The sequence below is a fragment of the Columba livia genome, chromosome 5 (genome assembly GCF_036013475.1).
Source record: "Columba livia isolate bColLiv1 breed racing homer chromosome 5, bColLiv1.pat.W.v2, whole genome shotgun sequence".
In the NCBI taxonomy this organism is placed as follows: domain Eukaryota; kingdom Metazoa; phylum Chordata; class Aves; order Columbiformes; family Columbidae; genus Columba; species Columba livia.
Genome location: NC_088606.1, coordinates 28,321,169 through 28,331,687, shown reverse-complemented (window position 1 = coordinate 28,331,687; position 10,519 = coordinate 28,321,169).

The window sequence follows — 10,519 nt, the reverse complement described above, 5'->3', positions numbered from 1 at the left end:
CACCTTCCCATCTAATTTTGCCACCCCCCAGCCGCCTGTATTGACAAGGGCGTCCCTCCCGCACGGCGACCACCTGTCCCGTCCCACGCGCGCCGTGGCACCGCGTCCCGCGCAGCCCTGCAGTACGTGTCACCTCCCTCACCGCCGCCCGGGATCCCCTCAGAAGGCGGGTGCCTGGGGCTGCCTATCCGCGGGGGACGGGCCCCACGGGACGCCCTCCCGCACCGGCGGAGCCCCACGCCAGCAGCCGCGGAGCCCGGCCCGGCCGTGCGGCGGGTCCCGCGCTGCGGCAAGTCACGGCACGGCGGTTACAGACGTTTCAGCTGGAACCCGGTACATTTCACCCCCAAATCAGACAAAATCCGCGCTGATTGTTTTCTTTCCCTTCAAATCGCGAATCCTGCCAGGATTACGAGCGGTCCGTGCTGCCGATGCTGCTTGAGCTGCAGACTCCAGGCCCTGACACATGCAGGAGCGAGTCACATATCCCACGTTTGTTCTCCTTGAATGCAGCGGTATCTGCCCTCAGTGCATGACACTAAACACGGGTCTCCTCCCTGACAGCTCTGTCGAGAGCCAAGTGGTACTTTCACATCAGATAAATTCATATGCACTGAGATATGGATTGTCAAAGGACTTTATTTGATTTAGGTACGCACTTCACATTAAAGTGAGGTTACAATTAATGATACAACTCTGAATCTTATTAATCTCTTAGTGCTTATCTGAAAAATCAGTCAAGCATGATAAACTAAGAGCAGCTACAATAATCAGCAAGGGATGTGAGATTAATTCAACAGCAAAATGTCAATGTTATGAAATTTGGATACATCGGGAAACATCATTGCTGCATTGTTGTACTGTTCACACACTTCTGTCATGTAAAAGCCATGATGTGCCCAACTGATTTGCTTTTCTTGGGATATTCTTGTGTGTGCACAGTCCGGTGCCAGAATCAAGTATTTGTAGACTGAACATCTGGCCTCTTTACCAAATATAATACTGTCACTCCCAAGCTAAGCCAGGAACTTGCCAACATAAGAGGCAAAGCAGTCCTCCACAGTCCTCGTGCACAAGAACCGCCCAGAGGAATTGCAGAGCCAGAGCAGGACAAGACATTGAACTTTTCTAAGCACTTCTTGTGACCACAACTCCCCAAACAAAGCTATGGTAGCTTATACAATCTCACAGTGTTCCACAGGTCACAAATAAAGGCATGAAAGTATGAAATAAGGCAACTCACTTTATCACCTGCACCTTTGGATGTGCACAAAGGTTGTTTACAGTACTGTGTAGCACAGGTATGAAAGGCATCGCCACTTGTTAATTAAAAATCCTGCATCATTCAATTACATATGAGCTATCCCTCTGCCATGTAAAGCTCTGTTTATCCTTACACTGTAGAAACTTATTTTTCCTTCTAAAATTAAGTCTGTATTTTCTTGTTTTCCATTCTAGAATCTCATTTTTAAAAGTTTTCAGTCCTGTGTATCTGTTGCCTACATCCACCTCCATGGTACATATTAATAGTATTCAATAGACTAAACCAGGACTTTATCATGCTGGTAGAATGATTTTAAGGAGATTTGTTTTAGAGAATTAGAATAATCGGTGTCAGTAAATCCTGGATACCTTGTTACACACTAATACGTTTTTTTTCTTGATAGAACAGTTTACAGATGAGCTGCTTTACACTTTTTTATGGCAGAGAGTTTTAAATATTTTGAGTCTTGTTTTCATATTCTTCCTTTAAGAAAGCCAGACCACTTCAGTGGCTAGAGCTGAATTGCAAAGGCCCCAGAGAAAGAAAGGGAAGAGGGGAAGAGTATTCTTTATTTCAGTGAGAAACTGAACAGTAGTGGTTTTAATACCATACAATGTGATTTGTAGAGCTGATGTCTCTTGTTCTGGTTAGCCACTAACTGAAGCCCTGCTTACAGAAGGATGTGTTTTTCCTGCTGATGTTGGTACGGTTACACCAACCCCTTTCACCAAGGGGCAGACAGTGTTTGTAGGGGTTGACACACCAGCGCTAGGAAATCTTGCCATGACTGTTTAGGAGGTCACTAACCAAACCTGCCCTTCCCACCCCTTTGCTGGAGGTTTCCACCTCCCCTCCCCAGGGCTGACAGAAGGGAACATGTGTTTTTGCCTCAGCCGATTCCAAAGTACAATGCCCAGAGCCATAAAACCACCTTTACTGGGGCCTTATTTTTACAGCTGCAGCACTGGCACCAGTGCCATTCCTCTGCCTGCTGTACCGGCAGCAACGCCAGCCACCATGTTTTGGTGTGGTGTCTCCTCCACCTACAACAGCAAGACTTGCTGTAGCTCCTTTGTCAGCACCCTTAATATTAAGTCTTACTGAAAGCAGGCACGAGGGCAAAGGTACATGTCATGGCTTGAGCTGATCTAGCAGCTCATTCAGCGCCTTTTCCCCCACACCCCCTTTTGCACTTGCTTTGTCACACTTTGGACTCCTCCACGGCCGATCCCATTTGCAAAGGTGACAGAACAGCAATGCTGAGCAAAACAATAAAGAAAGAGCTATCATCTGCCAGGTCAGGGAGCGGAAATGTCTCAAGTCAGGTCCCATGAGATCCACCACAAGGACAGGGCCTGACCTCTTTGGGCAGGAGTGAAGGATTTGACAGCTCAGCCTTCACTGGTGTCTTTCCTTCACTGCGACAGTCATCTGGCCTGCACCAGGGTTCAGAGTCAGTTAATGTGATAAAACTTCAGGGTAGGCTTTGCCTCAGCTTAAGACCTGCTGAAGATTGCTTTGTTTGTAATAGGCTGTGAACACCACAAGCTAACTGATGCACCAGTATCTTCCAAATCCTATCTTGGGAAAGAACAATGCTATAAATGTTGTTAGTGCTAAAGGAGCTCAGCTAGCATCAGCAACAAGTGAGTGTTTTCTCAAAGTTTTCCTAAAGCTTTCTAGGTGTAAAAATGGTCCTTTGGCAAATGAGATTCCAAGCCTCCCAATGGGATTAAGTGCCCCTATCATGTTGCAGCAGTCCCTGAAGCATGCCAAATCTTAAGCTTGCAGCTTTTACTGGCCGTCATGCATCTCTGCTGGAGGAATGGATGTTTGTGGTGTGCTCTCAGATGTCTGAGGAGCCATGGGGTGTTCAAACTGTCCTGCAGGGAGTCAGCAAGGGAGCAGACTGCAAGTGGAGCTGTCAAAGCTGCACAGTAAATGCAATTAACACAGGGTCTGACAATGTAGCACTTGGCCGTTAATTTTATGGATATCAACTGTCAAAAACTTGGAAGTCAGTGTGGCTATGAAGATAAAAAGGCAACTATTGAGACTTTTGCTATGTAAACAGAGAAGTTCAATGTGGTAAGCGAACAGCACAAACAAGGAAAATTGTATCTATGCAGTGAACTTTGATAGTATAGTATTGTTGTAAAACAAAACTTCAGTGGTTTTTAAACTGCTAACACAGTTTTAGGAGTCTGTACAGACTACCATATATATATATTTCCACGTTTCAGAGAGGCTTGTCTTACTTTTTTTATTTTAAGTGATAATTTAAGAACTACATCTAAGGCAAGTATTTATATTTGAAAGTAAACAGAAAATTACCATAAATAACATTCTGATTACCTTAAAACTGATTGTCTTTTAAAACAGATACTCCCCCTGGCCCCAGAAACCATATCCTTTGCTACCAAATGTATCTCAGTGTTTCTGGGATTCAACAATCAATCCCAACCACAGAGAATTAAGTCTGCCCAAAATGGTGCACTGTAACAAAATAGAGAATCTGTCCAGGAAAGTGATAATCCACCAATCAGGGGACTGGAGCTGTAGCTGAGTTAGCTACATTGCCAAGGTTTTCAAGTCAGAGAGCCCTCAGAAACATAAGTTTTGACAGATCGGAAATCAATGTTTTCATCATTAAAGAGATTTTTACTGAAAAGACCAAGCTTTGAAATCTTTCCTATGCCTTTTGTTTCTCAAAGACGTTAAGTGATCGTTTAACGTCAATATGGATGAAGAAGAAGAAACACTGAAACAGCATGTTGAAAATACCTTCCCTGCTGGTTTCCAGTTGTTGACTTTTCACACTTCTAGCTCTCCCACAGCTTCCAAGGAAAACAATAAATAAGAATACGATGTAAACAAATATCCCCTTTCAAAAAAAAAGAAAAAAAAAAAAAAGGATCTTTGGGTTGGACTATTTTAGCGATCAGATTTTCCACTTTTCCAGTGTATTAGTCAATGTATGAGCAATAGCTTTTTATCTGGAATTTATAATCAAAGCTTCTACTGTGCAATTGTCAACACAGGCAAATTTCGTTTCTGGGAAATCTCTACCTGGCAGTGAAAGTGAAAATTACACTTGGCTTTGAGCAGTTACTGTCTTGCTGAAATGCCAGTAAGATTAGAGTTGTCTGGGTTGCTTTGTTGTTGAAGGGCGTTTTTTCTAGGTTTTTTTGGTGGTTTTGGTTTTGTTTGTTTAAGTTGCTGGAACAGAGAACAGTACAAGACTTTATAAGGGAAGAAAATTAAAATTGTGGTTCATCTTATATCTTTCTGATCAATATGGCTGCAAAAACATTGTCTTCAATGTGAGTGAGTGGAGACATTGCTTACTCTTGTTTCATCTCCTTGCCCTTTTACTTTGGAAGTCCCTGCCTACTACTAGAAAATTTTTGAGGCGCTCAGTGAGTACACATTGTAACTCACATGCCTTATCCCTCGAGAATTATGGTCCTCCACTTTGTCTTTAGATTACAGTATGATCCAAGTTAAACAAACAGGAAACAGGATTTGTTAAACTGCCTGAGTGAGAAGTCAAAATGTCTTCCTCTAGATTACTTAAGATAATTAAAGCAGTGTATTTCTACCCTTTCTTTTCTATCCTACAAGTATTGGTGCATTTGTATACCTACAAAGGTGCTTCATACTAGTATATAGACTTTTTTTTCATCAGAGAATAGATCCTATAAATTGTAAGTCTCATTCATATTGTTGTAATTATATCCACACCAGTAGTTGCACCAATATAATTATTTTGTCAAAAATTGTCTAACAAGTACTGATTATATATGTTGTGTATAGCCAGGCCATAAATAATGTGGTACCTCTGCCTATCTAAATGCCTATCTTTATGCTAAATACTTTTGTCATGTTGATGAAAATATGGTATATGCTTTGCTATTTTTTATTATTTTATTAAAAATAGAGTTGACATTTTTGCATAAAGATCACAATAAAACATTTTGGATTAGGGTTTCTGTGATACAAAATGGATAGAAATGTAAGCTTTTTCTATACTTTGAGTTTCATGGTGAGGAACAGATGTTCATGAACTTGGACATCTTACTGTATATATAACTGCTAGAGCTGTCCTCTTAATCATCGCATGCAGAATTGATCCCTTACCACATCTAATTAAAGCAATTTTTCCTCCTAATGCAGAACCATGAAAGTACTGTTCCCTAAATTATCTTCTGAATGGCTTGCTAATAAAACTTATATCAAAGATTCATTTTCCTCTCTTAAATTAATCATTAATTTAAAGTTTCTAATAAAATTCATGTATTTAGTAAGATGTCTGCCAGATGTTGTTGTAAGTACTGCCTGAATGTTACTTTGTCTGCACAAAATGTAAAATATATATTCGTATCAACTTAAAAAATTAATGATTTACACATATAAATAGTTGCAGTGCCAGGCTTAAAACAAAACTGCAGTCAGTTTGTCCTGTACGCGGTTCCAAACACCCTCATGGCAGGACATATGCTTTGCTCAATTAAAAATACGACTTGCTTTTTTTTGGTAAATAAAGTTTGATTGAGATCTTGACAGTCTTGTTGGTGGCTAGCTCTTGTTTGCACATTTGATTTTCTGATAAGCAACTTTTCTCTTCTCTTAATATTTTTCTACCTGAAGAGCTGATAGCAAGCTGTCTGGCCACACAGTAGCAACAAAAATCAATGTTATTAGGTGCTTGTCAAAAGTTAACATCAGAATCCACGGTAACTATCAATCACACTTGCACATTTCTCAGTTCATGTTGTGCAAATGCTACACAATTCCTTTTAAACCTCGAAGTCCTTGTCCTGGTGTTTGAATAGGGAAGAAGTGACTTTACCATCTCTTACATTGGGTTCTCATTCTCTTTGCTGACCAAACAGTGTCACCTTTCAGAGGCCACACGCTCCTCAGCAAAAAAACACCACTTGTAATTAAAATCTGCTTTTTCAAACATACTTTGCTATTCCCAACCAGCCTGTAGTATCTTTCCTTGACAAACCTTTCAGAAGGCAGTGCAGAAAAGAAAGTCCAACACTTTGTGTAGTGTGTAGAAAAAGCAGATACTTAAGTGGATTTTGGAGCATTGTAGAAACAAATACATTGTTAGTATCTTTTGTCATAAGTGCTGAAATTGTTTTTTTCATTGTGGTTTACTATGTCCTATGGGAAAATTGAGAAGGAATCTGTGTGTTTCAGGCACAATATGGTGATTTAACTGCTTGATAAGGGCTTTTTAATGGAGAAAGAAGTTGTGGAATGACTGTCTTTCCTAATTTGTTACGAAAGAAAAAGAATGCAAAACATTATAACCAAAGGAGGTCACAATTCATTAAAATGTTGATTTTATTTATTACTTCATTCATATCCTTTTAAGGCACTCATGATTCTATGATTCTGTTATTTGCTCCTACAACTCATCTTGTGGCCAAAGCAAGGTTCTGATTAATTTACTTTCATTCATATTTCCCATCATGTGTCCATAGATGATTTGTATTCTGCCTTTCACTGTCTGACTATAAAAATGTTAGGATGCTGATATGTCCGAATAAAAACCCTAGACATGGTGACCATAACGTACTTTTGAAGAGGCACATTTTTGTCCCACAACATAAGCTTTTTTCCATTAGGGATCTTTTGAGCTGCCTCTTCTGCACAGAAATTCCAGTAATTAGGCTCAGTTCAAAATATAATTCTTACTTAATAAACATATCAATCCCACTTTGCAATTCCTTCATTGCCTTTCTGGGGATCTACAGGTCAGAGACTAAGTAGCTATTTACTGCCAAAAACCCAGTGGAGGTTCAAGAGCAACCTCAAGGGGAGTCAAGCCTGGAGGTCACAGAGCAATGCCACTCCTTAGAATGTGGCTGCCCAAACCAGATAGGAGCAGCTAATATCTTCAGAAAATACTTATTTTGAGTCAAGATAATTTGAGCAGATACCAGGTAATTGCCATGTCCAGAGAATGGAACACCTAGGCACGTGTTCAAGGCTTTATGAGTATGGTAAGTGTACCTCTACATGATTCATTCTTTAGTAATTTCCAGAGAAAAGTATCTGTTTTGTTTTGGTTTTCTGGGCATGTAGAAGGAAGAGAAAAACACTCCGAGACACCCATGACTGAGCTTGTCTGTCCATTGTGTGATGGTGAATGGAAACTTCATCTGGGTGCTTATCTGTACTGCTGTGCTCTGAATACGACCTGAATAAGGAAACAAACAAACAAACAAACAAAAAACCCAAAAACAAACAACAAAAAAACCCCACCACACACCAAAAACAGCCTTAAAATTGTTCCTTTTCTCTCTTTCTTAAGAAGAAAAATGTGTCAATGTTTTGCAAACAAAGATTTTATCAAATGACTGCACCCTCACCTAACTAGGAATTATTACCTGATTATACCTTCTGGTCTGGGGTGAGGAATCACCCCAAGAGATCTGTGCCACATTGCATTGTAATTTGAGAGGTTGATTACACTGATTTTTTTTTTTTTGCTTGCTTTATGTACAAGTCTATCCTGGGGGCCCAGGAGTCTGTCCTTAAGGCCATGTAAGATTCCAGGAACTACTCTGTTTTTCAAATGTTAGAACAAACTGCCTGATGAAACATCCATTGAAGTTTTCCATGTGACCTCAGTAAAGTCTCAACAATGAAAAACATGCCTATTTCTTCTGGCAGAATTATTTCTTTCCTAGAAGCCAGAATCTTAACAGATTGCAATATATTGATCATAGAGTAGATCGATTCATGTTTATTTTTTTCTTTACTTTTCTGTTAAAAAGCCCTACGTCTTTTCCATGAAAGACAGAAAAGATAAATCGACATTTTAAAGATCATGTTATAAGTAAGCTGTGTTTTCGGTAACAAGCTGTCTGAATGTCTTTGTATTATTAAATATGTGCCCAGGAGCAGTTACAGCATCAATGATAGGCATAGGCTGATTTTACATGGAAAAGTAGATCATCCATCCTGTCTCATATCAACAACACACATTTTAGTGCAGATGAAAGTAAACTTATGCACTAAGAAGCAAAGACCATAGATAAGATCGGGGTCTCTGTATCCAGATATATTTAGGTGTATAATAAATAACCTGTGTATTATTCTGTGCTTTAGGATCCATGTACCACAATGATTTTTGGAAGACCTTAAAGGGCAGGGAAAATAAGTTTGCTTTGCAGGATTATGAGTGAGAAAGCGATGCAATTACAACAGAAGCATTGGTCTCAGTGCAGGAATTACACTGTAAGAATTTTGCTCTAGTAGAGACATGTGTGCATCATGCCCATATCTACCTGGCACTGACACATCCTGCTGATAATTTGTCATTCTCCTTTCTAATATGGAAATCCTTCCCGGTGGCTGCATCAGAGCAGTGGAAATGATGACTTGCACTGTTACAGCCAGCTGAATGCAGGTCTTCTCACATTCAAGAGTCTGGTAAACTTTTTGAATGCTGTTGCCCATAATTCAAAGACCCAATGACATTATCAGGTAGGTTTTTTTGTATTACAAGCTGCTACACTCCCACTTCTATTTTCTGTCAATAAATATGAACTGTGTGCACATTAAGGTGCAGAAAAGAAACTATGGATGGTCTTGGATGGAGATGCAAAGAACAAATACAATGAATGGTCTGAAAGCCCAGCATTGGTCTGGGTCCAACCCTAACACAGACAGAGTCCAAAATCCCACTCAGATGCCCAAACTTTTATTGCTCCAAATGAAAGAAAACCACCAAAACAGTTTCCTGAAAAAATGAAACTCACTAAAATCCTCTTTTAAAACAGTTCAGTAATTTCCAGTGAGTGGCCACCTCTATCCTCACATAACCCCAAAAGGCACCTGTATTATTACCAAAAGCTTAGGCTGAATGCAAGAGCAAAAGACAGTGCTTGGGGGTGGCAGCATTTCACTTCAGTGATCTTTTAAAAGTACATTATTGAATCCATTAATGAAACATATTTAAATCATATTAAGTATATTACGCAGTATTTGTATGACAAATCTAATTTACTGTAATACCATCATATAGAAAATTAGAGGAGGAAATTATATAATAGGTGCCCACAAAACACACTCATTGATTATGTTACCTGAGTGAATGTGTGGTATGAAATGTGATACACACATATAAGCAACGAAGGGAAAAGACATCTAGATAGCTTACAGAAGTGAAATTACATTTCCCAGGCTAATGTATGTGCGTTTGAACTACAACAGGGGTTTGGTTTGGTTTGTTTTTCTGCTACAAACACAGTTATTTAAACTTGCCTTATGTGTGTATCAGAAACCCAGCTTTTTTGATCAGACACGGGCTTGAGTAGGGGATTTTGCCATGCAGATTCCAGGTTATGCTCTGCCTATCTTGACGTGTGATAGAAGAAGGATGTGTAATGGCAGGATTTGTTTAGGGGGTGAGAAGCAGTGGCAACAGGTACACTGCACAGTGCAGAGACGTGGTGACAGGCCTGCACTGGAGAGGCAGAGGAGGAGAGGGAGCCAGAGCTTGGCAGAGGCCTGTAAAAACTCACTGGAGGTAGCCACACTCCGTCCCACAGTTTATAGCCATAGCAAACTGCTAGCATTCATGTATTTAAAGGCAGTATTTGACAGGATGCTTAACACTTTGCCAGCACAGCACGGAGGAAGAAACCGAATGTGGCAAGAAAGGAAAACACTCCTCCTATAATTCCACTAGCACTTCTCAGAAGGCTGTAAAATATATTGGTTGCATATTTTCCCAGCTTGTCTCCTGCCATCTAGGGATTCCTCTTGAAAGATATTCCCTGAAGGATTCTGTCAGGAATAATTTAACATCCTTCATTAAATACTTCATCTGCTTACCCTTCCCTATCCCTTTACTTTAGTATTCCCAGGAGAAATTTTACAAGATGCTGATCTTGCACAGTAGGGAAAAAATACTCAGCACCCAAGGCCTTAAATGGACTGTTTGTTTCAAGACTTTAATTAAGGTTTAAATATACGTTTTTAAGTGGGGAAATAAAAGGACTAGGAACAATTATCTGGTATTTGTTTTCTTAGTTCACCTACAACTTCAAGGAGCAAAATTCTGCAATATCTTTCTACACCTCTGCAAAATTTCTGGTGGATGTTTGAACCACAGGGAAAAAGAAGAGTGGTGAGTGTGTATTTTGCAAGCTTATGTCCAGAAGCCAACAAAACACCACCAGAGGCAGAAAATCCTACAGGGTTGACTGTGGCAAGTTAGGATGGCAT